Genomic DNA, 12,854 nt, shown 5'->3' with positions numbered 1-12,854 from the left:
AGGGCGGGTAAACTCTGTGGCATGTTAATTAGTGATACGAGTCTAGAGGTGAATCAATACACTCAACCCTAAAAAGAACAATCATCGAAAGAAACAGGCGACTTGTGTATTTTTTATGTATTTTTTAGAGGTGGAGGGGGTAGTCAGTGAGTTGTAGCCTATGTATTAATCTGTCTGTCTGTGGCACGGTATCGAGTTCTGTCATTGATTTATCTATATTATTAGCCTCATTTCAAGGCAAAATTGCTAGAGAGCCGTCTGGGTGGACGAGATTATGCCCACTGTCTCATTAACCAGTGTATAGCGCGCCATAATTTGGATAGCCTTGTTTTACAATTTAAACTATTTTTTTCAATAACCATTTACACTGTGCATCAATTCACAAATAGGTTTACATAGTGTGTGTTATTCGTTCTCCCTGCTTGTGCATAAAAGCGCATATGTGCAAGCATGTAGTTTATACAATTGTTGAAATCCTCAATAGGTTTCTCAGTGTTTTGGGAAATTAAATGCAGTCATGCTGGGTGAATAATATAAGAATACTGCATTAGCGTCACTCGACGGTGTATAATTGGTTACAGGTGTTTGGCGCATATGAGGATAAAAGAGGGGTTGCCATTAAGCGGCTAGTGCTGTATGTCACTATAAAATGCACCTTGCTACGAGTTTGAACTGCGAAACAGAGATTATTTTAATTGTCAACCTTTCCCACTACGGTATATATGAAAACAGCTGTGGGCTACTCTATGTCAATGTTGCTTACATTTAAGGACTTGATCTGACCAATACCATTAGAATATAAACTTTCAGAAAGGTGGCGCGTAACTGAGTGGAACGGTTTCATCTATCAGGCTACACAGTCTACAGAATAATACAACATTTAGTCTTCAAATGTGGACACACTTTGAGTTAGGCTACACGGACAAGGCAACGTTGCCTACAAAAGCTGCACGTACTTTAACTGTGTTGTCCAATGAAGCTATCCTCCGCAAACGATGCTCAAATAAAACATCTGAAAATGTAACTTGTCGCTCTAGATTATTATTGAATCCCTGTTCCAAGGCAAATAGAGAAACACAATATGATAAACCTTGGAAAGGTCATCATAAAGGCTCATTAATGTTTATAACACATTCTAAAGCAAAGTATCTGGATGTTTTAAGTAAATTGAAACTTCTTGAGGATTTCAACAATTTCAACAAACCCTAATAAAATGCTTAATTAAAAAATATAAATGATAATAATAACAATACAAAGCATTACCTTAAACACGGTTTTAACTCCATGAAATAGAGAAAGAATCTGTTAATATCCTTACAATTCCAGTTACTACCATGCGTAAAAAAGTGCCCAAGAATATGTTGTCCGCAAGTCCGGCGCTTAGCACTTATTTCCCGGGCGCGCTGTTCCTCTCCAATCACTGCTGCTGTGTTAATTTGTCAGTGTTTGAGAGGAGGAGCGCACTGCCCGTCCGAAAATTGAGTGGACACTTTAGGTAGGGAGAAAAAAAACATAATTAGACCCTCTCTGTCCAACAAGAACATCCTCATCCGATAAGATTGTTGCTACATCACACACATCACTTGCACTTTTCGGACCGTTCTCAATGGAACAGTCTGGAACACAGACTTACTCATCGGTAAATTTTGTAAATACAAAATAATGATGTACCGAGTGTACAAAACATTAAGAACACCTGCTCTGTCCATGACATCGACTGACCAGGTGAATCCAGACTAAAGTTGTTCCTTATTAATTCCTTATTGATGCCACCTGTTAAATCCAATTCAATTAGTGTAGATGAAGGAGGGGAATCAGGTTAAATAATTATTTTTTTGAGCCTTGAGACAAATGAGATATGGATTTGTGTATGTGTGCATTTCAACCGGGTATGGTAGTAGGTGCCAGGCGCACGGGTTTTATTGTGTCAAAAACTGTAACGCTGCTGGGTTTTTCACGCTCAACAGTTTTGACATAACTGGGGGAAGCATAGGCGTCAACATGAGCCAGCATCCCTGTGGAACGCGTTCGACACCTTGTAGAGTCCATGTCCCGACAAATTGAGGCTGTTTTGAGGGCAAAAGGGGTGCAACTCAATATTAGGAAGGTGTTCTTAATGTTTCGTGCACTCAGTGTATGTTTCAATTATATATAAAAATGATCAACTAGAGCTATTATATTTTTGTCCATACCTTGATCCAAGATATTCCGTAGATGATTAACGAATTCCTTTGGAATAAAACGGTGTCCAAAATTGTTTTGCAAAGGAACAAAGGCTGAACATATTCAACTGTCCCAAAACTAACGGCCTTGTGCTAGCTAACAGGTTGGACACCACACTCACAACTGTAGAGGGAGATGGTCGCCCACTGGACAACATTTATATACAGCCCTATCGAACCAACTGGGCTACAAATTATGCAAAAACGTCAACATTTGCGCAACAGTTTTTTCCTGCCACCATACGGTCCGGGGAATTGGTGATAATTAAACAAAATAATCTATCTTCTGTACAGAAATATAAGAAGTTAGTAAATTCACTAATAACTATTGCAGTATTTCATTAAGTTCACAATGGACAACGCAAATAAAATTCCAGCGTTTATATTTGAGGCATTGTGGTTATCCAACTACAACTGTAGTTTAGGCTAATTTACAGCTCTGATTTGGTCTGGTAACTGAGACTGACCACTAACTTGACCCGACAGAGCCAGTGAGTGATCTGACAGTAAGTGAATTGCCCTTTCCTTGTGCTTCCACACAGTGGAGAGGCCGGACCACACTTAGTTACATCCTGTCTGCTAATCCCGTTCATTGGCTACTGCCAGATAAAGAGGCTGGATGGACCTCTGGGGAGGTGTGTGACCAAAACTGTTAAAAAGAGATTACATTGCGAAATCGTTGTCAGAGGAGCCTGTTCGTTCTTAAATCCCTAATGGATTTCACATGCAGTCCTTCTCATGGAGCCTGTCTCCGATTTAACATTTCCTAAAATAGTTGATGATATGTGCACTATAACTTTTTTGTTTGGGATAAATCATATATTTCTCAGGTGTAATATCCCACCTCTCCATAAAATATTTCATAATGGAAAAAAAATGCGTGGCCAGGTTTAGGAACATGTTTATCAAAAATAGTTCAAAGTTCTTGTTTTTGAACCAATGACTCAACTAAAAAAGAATTAAAGGAGAGTTAATAGAACATGAATGTAATGATGTTTCACCTACCTTTGCAAGGCAACATGTTTACGTGGGGGAAAGTGGGACCACCACACCTGTTATGTGCTTAGATATGTTATTAGACTTGAATTTGGTATATGATCATTCATTAAATAAAACTGACATTTCACTCCATTATCATTACAGTGGATACACGGTGGGAATGTGTGTGTTCCTTCGCTGTAAAAAGTATGTGAATGATGTTGCCTACTTTTGCACTATATTCGCCTCGTCAGTTCTAGTGTGCTGACCGATGTCTGAACATGCAAGGTTACATCTGTCTGGCATTGGAATGCTGATTTCCCCTTGCATGACATCTCAAACAAGCTGATTTTTGTCTCTAAACCTTTGACACTTCATGTGTTGTGTGCGACCTGCTTAAGTCAAACATAGAAGGCATATACGCCATAGTGAATTTCTTACTAACATACACTTTATGTAAGCAGTTTATATGAGATAATAAGAAATACAATTTAAATAAAAAGAGTTTGATCTGTATTATAATTAACTAACAAATGAAATGTTTCTGTTATAAAAACAGTGACATGTTTTTATGGGGTGAGTATTTCACAAATATTAACTTCCTCTTCCAAATTGTACAGTGCTATCCCCCTTGACAAGAAACAACAAATCAAATCAAATCAACTGGTTTTGTAGAATCTCTCTCAAAATCAATGCACTGCATTGACAGTGGTAAATCACTAGCAAGATTTCCATCCTATTGGCGACAGATTTTCATGAGTATATTTGAAAATCATGTAAACAATATGCACATTTTCCCACAAAAGATGTGTTTCCATCAAATATACTTGTTGTGGATAAAAGGCTGTGCGTGATAACATGGCACATAAAATACCTTTAGTGGTTATCATGTTTCAAGGTAAGACCCAGATGCAGACAACGTCGAATTAACAACCGTTTATTAATCCAACAGGGGCAGGCAAAAGACAGGTCAAGGGCAGGCAGGGGTCAGTAATCCAGAAAGGTGGGGCAAAGGTACAGGACGGCATGCAGGCTCAGTGTCAGGGCAGGCAGAAAAGGTCAAAACTGGGAAAACTAGAAAACAGGAACAATCAAGACAGAAACAGAGGGGAAAATGCTGGTAGGCTTGACGAAACCAAACAAACTGGCAAAAGACAAACAGAGAATAAAGGTATACAGTGGGGCAAAAAAGTATTTAGTCAGCCACCAATTGTGCAAGTTCTCCCACTTAAAAAGATGAGAGAGGCCTGGAATTCTCATCATGGGTACACTTCAACTATGACAGATAAAATGAGAAAAAAAATCCAGAAAATCACATTGTAGGATTTTTCATTTATTTATTTACAAATTATGGTGGAAAATAAGTATTTGGTCAATAACAAAAGTTTATCTCAATACTTTGTTATATACACTTTGTTGGCAATGACAGAGATCAAACGTTTTCTGTAAGTCTTCACAAGGTTTTCACACACTGTTGCTGGTATTTTGGCACATTCCTCCATGCAGATCTCCTCTAGAGCAGTGATGTTTTGGGGCTGTTGCTGGGCAACACAGACTTTCAACTCCCTCCAAAGATTTTCTATGGGGTTGAGATCTGGAGACTGGCTAGGCCACTCCAGGACCTTGAAATGCTTCTTACGAAGCCACTCCTTCGTTGCCCAGGCGGTGTGTTTGGGATCATTGCCATGCTGAAAGACCCAGCCACGTTTCATCTTCAATGCCCTTGCTGATGAAAGGAGGTTTTCACTCAAAATCTCACGATACATGGCCCCATTCATTCTTTCCTTTTCCTTTATCAGTCATCCTGGTCCCTTTGCAGAAAAACAGCCCCAAAGCATGATGTTTCCACCCCCATGCTTCACAGTAGGTATGGTGTTCTTTGGATGCAACTCAGCATTCTTTGTCCTCCAAACACGACGAGTTGAGTTTTTACCAAAAAGTTATATTTTGGTTTCATCTGACCATATGACATTCTCCCAATCTACTTCTGGATCATCCAAATGCTCTCTAGCAAACTTCAGACGGGCCTGGACGTGTACTGGCTTAAGCAAGGGGATACATCTGGCACTGCAGGATTTGAGTCCCTGGCGGCGTAGTGTGTTACTGATGGAAGGCTTTGTTACTTTGGTTCCAGCTCTCTACAGGTCATTCACTAGGTCCCCCCATGTGGTTCAGGGATTTTTGCTGACCGTTCTTGTGATCATTTTGACCCCACGGGGTGAGATCTTGCGTGGAGCCCTAGATCGAGGGAGATTATCAGTGGTTTTATATGTTTTCCATTTCCTAATAATTGCTCCCACAGTTGATTTCTTCAAACCAAGCTGCTTACCTATTGCAGATTCAGTCTTCCCAGCCTGGTGCAGGTCTACAATTTAGTTTTTGTGTCCTTTGACAGCTCTTTGGTCTTGGCCATAGTGGAGTTTGGAGTGTGACTGTTTGAGGTTGTGGACAGGTGTATTTTATACTGATAACAAGTTCAAACAGGTGCCATTAATACAGGTAACGAGTGGAGGACAGAGGAGCCTCTTAAAAAAGAAGTTACAGGTCTGTGAGAGCCAGAAATCTTGCTTGTTTGTAGGTGACCAAATACTTATTTTCCAACATAATTTGCAAATAAATTCATAAAAATTCCTACAATGTGATTTTCTGGATTTTTTCCCCTCATTTTGTCTGTCATAGTTGAAGTGTACCACGATGAAAAATACAGGCCTCTCTCATCTTTTTAACCTGTTAAGTAGGAGAACTTGCACAATTGGTGGCTGACTAAATACTTGTTTTCCCCACTGGAAATACACAGGGGATAATGGGAAAGATAGGCAACACCTGGAAGGGGTGGAGAGACAAGTGGGGTTGGCGGAACCAGGCAGCAGAGTCACAAAGTTAATATAGTTTGGGGAGAGGAATGAAGTGGGTGCCAGTTGATGAGGCATTGTATGGGGCGCTGGAGCCAGGAGGGAATCCCAAAACCACGTAAATCTTAGGATATAAAAATCTGTCATATAAAAATAAAGATATATAATATATATACAAAGACAGGTGAAACACATGAGGGAGTGACAGTTACACCCCCAGGGGTATACGCCCAGAGTCCTACCTGGAATTGCTCCTGCAAAAAGCCCAACGCCCGTTCATGGCATTCAGCCAACGTTTGTACCCCCTCCATAAAGCCACAATTCCTCTCGCTGACCGATGGTGGCTCCTTGGGAGGAGATGGTGTTGCGCAGCTGGCCCAGGTCTGCGGGGTCAGTCATGGCCAGTTCGTACTATCACGTTTCAAGGTAAAACCCAGATGCAGACAACGTCAGATGATTAATTAACAACAGTTTATCGAATCGAATAGGTGGGGCAATGGTACAGGATGGCAGGCAGGCTCAGGGTCAGCGTAGGCAGAGGTCAGTAATCCAGATAGGTGGGGCAAAGGTACAGGACGGCAGTTATGCTCAGGGTCAGGGCAGGCAGAAAAGGTCAAAATCGGGAACTAGAAAACAGAGGGAAAAATGCTGGTAGGCTTGATGAAACAAAACAAACTGGTAACCGACAAAACAGAGAACACAGGGGATAATGGGGAAGATGGGCGACACCTGGAGGAGGGTGGAGACAATCACCAAGCGGTTGAAACAGATCAGGGTTTGACAGTGGTTAAATTCCCATGTACTGAATAAAAAATACAATTTTTTACTATACTGATGGTTTCATTAAAACACAATGTTGCATTATATACCGTATATACAGTATATATGTATATATGTTGTTTTGTTGCAGACAACGTATATATATATACACCCTATCTCAGCTCACTGGTCACGATAACACCCACGCGCAGCACGCACTTCAGCAGGTATATCTCACTGGTCATCCCCAAAGCCAACATCTCCTTTGGCTGCCTTTCCTTGTAGTTCTCTGCTGCCAATGACTGGAACCTATTGCAAAAATCGCTGAAGTTGGGGACTTATATCTCCCTCACTAACTTTAAGCATCAGCTATCTGAGTAGCTTACCGATCGCTGCAGCTGTACACAGCCCACCTGTACCTCATCCCCATGTTGCCTTTATTTACTTTTGCACACCAGTATTTCCACTTGCACATCATCATCTGCACATCTATCACTCCAGTGTTTATTTTCTAAATAGTAATTTCTTCGCTACTATGGCCTATTTATTGCCATTTGCACACACTGTATATAGAGTTTTTCTACTGTGTTATTGACTGTACGTTTGTTTATTCCATGTGTAACTCTGTGTTGTTGTTTGTGTAGCACTGCTTTGCTTTATTTTGGCCAGGTCGCAGTTGTAAATGAGAAGTTGTTCTCAACTGGCCTACCTGGTTAAATAAAATATATAGTGAGATTGCCCACTATGTTATTAGCATGCGCCGTCTAGACAACAGTTTAGATACATGTACTGTAGGTCTAGACTACATGATGAGAGAATTTTTTATTTGTCAAAAGGCAGCCAAGCATCGATGATCATGCCACCAGAAGCAGACCCTCGATATTTATTGGAAAGGACCATCAAGATCACTGTACACTTTAACAAATGATTTAATCTGTAGCCTAATAAACTGCAAGAATTCCCAAGTCGTAGTAGCAGGACCACTCACCATAGCATTGCGTTACTCCAGGTTTACTTCGATATGATATTTATTATAACAATATTTGGGCATAAAATCGTGTCAAACGACATTTCTCACACAGTATATTTTACAGAAACTAAAATATCTCATCATGTCTTGCTATTTTGTTTTGTCTACATTTGTAAAGTTTGCCGATACATATTCTGTTACCACCTGGCCATTTTGTGTTCGACATGTACTTTACTCAGATAAAACGTTTGGAAGAAAACCCGTTTATAGACAAAACCTCCGTTTGTCTGTGATGCTGCGAACAAACTCGAAAGCGCATCCAGATTGGCTGTCCACCACTGCAAATACAAAAGTCATATATCGTTTAGTTTCCTTGTGCAAAGTTAACACTAATGACAGCCCTTAAAAGCAGTCATTGAAAAGGGGCCTCTGTTAATCAAAGCTGACAGGCAGGTCTGGTTGGCAGGCTAGCTGTGCAGGCTAATTGTGTGAAAGCACTGCCTTGTCTCAGGGACTCCTCAGACCAGATGAGAGCTGGAGCAGAAGTTATTGGCCTGTTGTAGTGATGATGGTCCTAGCCCCCTGGGGGCACTTTTAAAAGTGTTATGTGTCTTTTGCATGCATGTCTACACTGTAATCATCCCTGGGTTGACCGCCAGTTACCTACTATACCCCCTCCCTACAGCTTTCTGGCCTAGACTGGTAAACCATGAAAACAGATGACGGTAGTTTGTGTGTTTTTTGTGGGGAGGGGGGATGGGGATGTGAGGCAGTGGAGATGCAGATTTCTACCCTGCTAAAGCTGCCCCGGTCAAGTGTAAGTGCTGTTATTGTGAAGTGGCTACTTCTCGGAGCAACAGCGTCTCAGCCGCGAATTGATCGGTCACACAAGCTCACAGAACGGGACCGTAGCGCGTAAAAATTGTCTGTCCTAGGTTGCTACTCTCACTACCGAGTTCCAAACTGCCTCTGGAAGCAACGTCAGCATAATTACTGTTCAACGTCACCACAATGAAATGGGTTTCCAAGGCCGAGCAGCCGCACACAAGCCTAAGATCACCATGGCAATGCTAAGCATCAGCTAGAGTGGTGTAAAGCTCGCAGACATTGGACTCTGGACCAGTGCAAACGTGTTTTCTGCAGTGATGAATCACGCTTCACCCTCTGGCAGTCCGACGGACAAATCTGTGTTTGGCAGATGCCAGGAGAACGCCACCTGCCCCAATGCATAGTGGCAACAGTAAAGTTTGGTGGAGGAGGAATAATGGTCTTATTCATGGTTCGGGCTAGGCCCCTTAGTTCCATTGAAGGGAAATCTTAAATCTACAGCATACAATGACATTCTAGATGATTCTGTCATTCCAACTTTGTGGCAACAGTTTGGGGAAAGCCCTTTCCTGTTTCTGCATGACAATGCCTCCTGCCCAAAGCGAGGTCCGTAAAGAAATGGTTTGTCGAGATCGATGTGGAAGAACTTGACTGGCCTTCACTGAGCCCTGACCTCAACCCTACCAAACACCTTTGGTATGAACTGGAATGCCGACCGTAAGACAGGCCTAATTGGAAGTTCAGTCCCCCTTTAAAAATATTTCAGAGGGTGAAAGAAAAGAGAAGAAAAGGTGCTAGCAATTGCAAACAGGCGCTCAGAGGATGAGGGGAGCACGGCACAACTCTCTTGTGTCAATACCAGGTGTCAGTCATAAGCGGAGGGTAAGTACCAGGTGTCAATCATAGGATAGGTGTCAATCATGGGAAAGGTGTTAATCACCTTTGGACAGCCAGTCAGTCATCAATAGTAACACAGAGGAGTTGCAGAGATGTTCAACAAAACCAATGACATGGGGCTTGGACTTCTGAAGTTTGAAACTTTGATTTTGGTAGCAAATGATCACTACCAACAAGGTTAGGATTTGGGTAAGGTGATCCTAGATCTGTGCCTGAAGTTAAACTGTAACCAGAGCGCCTTGCTTATAGTGCTTTGCCATTGACCTTGTCCGCGCCACTACTCTACTCATCATTTCATCCTCCAGTCAACACACCACATGACTAGACAGGGGCTCACAGGGATTTTACAAGGGAGGCCCCTCTCTTCCCTCCCCCTAAAGTGATGGAGAGGCAGTGTCCAAACCCACCAGAGAGGGTTGTAACAGGGGAGGGAGATAAGGGCCTTTCTCAGACAGCTGCTCCAGGTTAGTGTGCTTCATGTTCAGACAGGCTGGACAACACGTAGCAGAGATCAGGTACAGATCATGCAACTTAAACAGGAAATGGCCAAGGAAATGTAATTTTCTTCCAAAATACTGCAATAATTTTATTGATGGATACAATACATGTTTGGAAAGGTTGGTATACTGTATACCGATATCCCTGTAACGAGCGTTTGATAACGAGAAACATGTTCTTTGCTGAGTGATAGACTTGAGTCAATTACAGTCAATATTTTGTAAAAGTGTGGGAACCATTTCATTCCCTACCTCCTTGCTGTAAATAAGTGAATTAGTGCATACTGCTCCATAGGGGATTCAGAATCAAGTTTCACAGTTTATTGTCATGTGCACAGGGTACAGCAGGTGAACAACAGTAAAGTGAAATACTTAGTTGCGCACTCTTTGCCAACAATGCAGTGAAAAAAAGTTAGAATATAGATAAGAAAAACATGAAACATTTGAGAAGAAAACAAAAACACGACAATACAAGTGCCGTAAAAAATATTTGCTCCCTTTCTGATGTTCTCTATTTTCTGTGGTTTGGGGATGCTTCGCTACCTCAGGACCTGGACGACTTGCCTTAATAGAAGGAATCATTTGTGTCAGAGAAGTATACAAAAGAATATTCAGGCCATCTGTCTGTGAGCTGACGCTGAAGCACAGCTGGGTAACCGTAACCTTAGCAAGCAGTTGCTTATCAACAGATAGCTTTGTTAATAGTATGATCCTATGTAGATCATCTACAGATGGACTACCCAAATAAAGTGTTACCAAAACATTTCACACCAACAGACGTGGACTACCCATGTTGAAAGCCTGAGGTGTCAAAGCTTCAAATGTTTTGAATTTGTAATAGGGGCAATAAATATCTAGCAATGTTTTTTTCTCAGTCTCATTGAAGATGTTCAGTCAGTTTGTTTGTGAGAAACTCGGAGCACATATAGAATCCTGCTCAAGGCCACTCTGCAGCAAGGTTGTCATTATCACACTTACTGGTCAACAAGACAGCACTAGAGTAAACCACAGAGCTCAGCTTCATTCACATTATTAGAGCAATTAGTTTACACTAGTGTCTCAGTGAAAATTAAGCCATTGCTGGAAGTGAACGAACAAACTATTTAAATGATGGGTTGAAACTAGAAGTGGAAACCTTTTTGTCTCAGAAAATGTATAATGACTGTCCTCTATCCTCATATATGAGCAAGAAAAGGACAGGGGATCTTGGGATCTTCATTTGGTTCCAATCATGGGGAGAGTTAACAAACTTCTGGTTTTGTAAGGTCAGCTTTCCTATTGTGGATGGTAAAATCCCCAATGAAGACTAGAACTCCTTACCAGTTTATCCTCTAAATTCACATAAGAATGTTTCCCACAAGAGGCACATTTATGACATTGTTACTAATACGCATGCACCCATTAAGAAAAATGATTTAGAGACTGAGGCAAAAGGAATGGCAAATAAGTCTGACTGCACAACATATTGGCAAAAGTACTAAAAATTCAGAAATCATGTGACTAAACTGAATAAAAATATTACATTATACTATGCAACAAAGATCAACTATATAAAGAGAGTAAAAAGCTATGGAGCACCCTAAATACAATTTTGGACAAAAAGGAAAACTCAGCCACATCATTCATTGAATCAGATGGCTCATTCGTTACAATACCCACTAATATTGCCAACTACTTACATTTTTTATTGGCAAGATTAGCAAACTTAGGTCCAACATGCCAGCAACAAACACCAACCCTACACATCCAAGTATAACTGACCAAATTATGAAAGGATTGTCATTTTGAATTGTGGAAGAGTTGAAAAAAGTATTGCTGTCTATCAACAATGACAAGCCACCTGGGTCTGACAACTTGGAGTTAAAATTACTGAGGCTAATAGTGGATGATATTGCCACTCCTATTTTCCATTTCTTCAATCTAAGCCTACAAGAAAGTGTGTAGAAAGTGTTCCCTTAGGCCTGGAGGGAAGCAACAGTCATTCCGCTACCGGATAATTGTAAAACCTCCTTTACTGGCTCAAATAGCCAACCACAACCAACCAGCCTGTTACCATATCATACCCTGCTGCTGAAAAACTTAGGTTTTACGTCTTTACACCCACTGATATATTGTGTATGAAGAGTTACTGGTCTAGCAGAAGACAGAGGGTGTTCTTTAATAATGTAAGCCTCTCCAACATAATCCATAATACGACGTCGTATGCGGCAGGGATTGCAAACTATTACAGACTACAAAGGGAAGCACAGCCGTGAGCTGCCCAGTGACACGAGCCTACCAGACGAGCTAAATCACTTCTATTCTCGTTTCGAGGCAAGAAACATTGAGGCATGCATGAGAGCATCAACTGTTCTGGATGACTGTGTGATCACGCTCTCCGTAGCCGACGCGAGTAAGACCGTTAAACAGGTCAACATACACAAGGCTGCGGGGCCAGACGGACTACCAGGACGTGTGCTCCGGGTATGTGCTGACCAACTGGCAGGTGTCTTCGCTGACAGTTTCAACATGTCCCTTATTGCGTCTGTAATACCAACATGTTTCAAGCAGACCACCAAAGTCCCTGTGTCCAAGAACACAAAGTCAACCTGCCTAAATGACTACAGACCCGTAGCACTCACGTCCGTACCCATGAAGTGCTTTGAAAGGTTGGTAATGGCTCACATCAACACCATTATCCCAGAAACCCTAGACCCACTCCAATTTGCATACCGCCCAAACAGATCCACAGATGATGCAATCTCTTTTGCACTCCACACTGCCCTTTCCCACCTGGACAAAATGAACACCTATGTGAGAATGCTAAGACTAAGGAGATGATTGTGGTCTACAGTAAAAGGAGGATCGAGCA

Source organism: Oncorhynchus keta, chromosome 25 (assembly GCF_023373465.1).
Source record: "Oncorhynchus keta strain PuntledgeMale-10-30-2019 chromosome 25, Oket_V2, whole genome shotgun sequence".
NCBI classification, from domain to species: domain Eukaryota; kingdom Metazoa; phylum Chordata; class Actinopteri; order Salmoniformes; family Salmonidae; genus Oncorhynchus; species Oncorhynchus keta.
Note: the sequence above shows the minus strand (reverse complement) of the source record.